We start from the raw sequence: 338 nt of genomic DNA on the forward strand, positions 1-338 counted from the left end.
CCGATAAACCCCGTTCTGGCGTGCTGTCTTCAGGGTTCTTCACCTGGGCTGTAGCGGTGTGGACTGCAGAGGCAGTAACCCACGTCAAAGAAAGCAAGCCCATATGTGTCCATATATGACCTTAGAACAGAAAGCCGCCTGGTTTGCAGGCAACGTTCGGGGAACCCTGTCCTCTCCNCTTCCTTCTGAGAGCCTAATAAACCCTGGGGAAGTTTAATCATTCCGCAGCGAGCCCGGGCTCTTTCACTGGGCATGCTCAGTGGCCGGGCCCCGCTCGGCCGGCTGGTGGTGCGTCTGGGGCGCAGGGCTCGGGGCGGGGGCTGCCTCTGCTGGCTTCC

The sequence above is a fragment of the Crocuta crocuta genome, unplaced genomic scaffold, assembly GCF_008692635.1.
Source record: "Crocuta crocuta isolate KB4526 unplaced genomic scaffold, BGI_CrCroc_1.0 scaffold30, whole genome shotgun sequence".
Taxonomy (NCBI): Eukaryota; Metazoa; Chordata; class Mammalia; order Carnivora; family Hyaenidae; genus Crocuta; species Crocuta crocuta.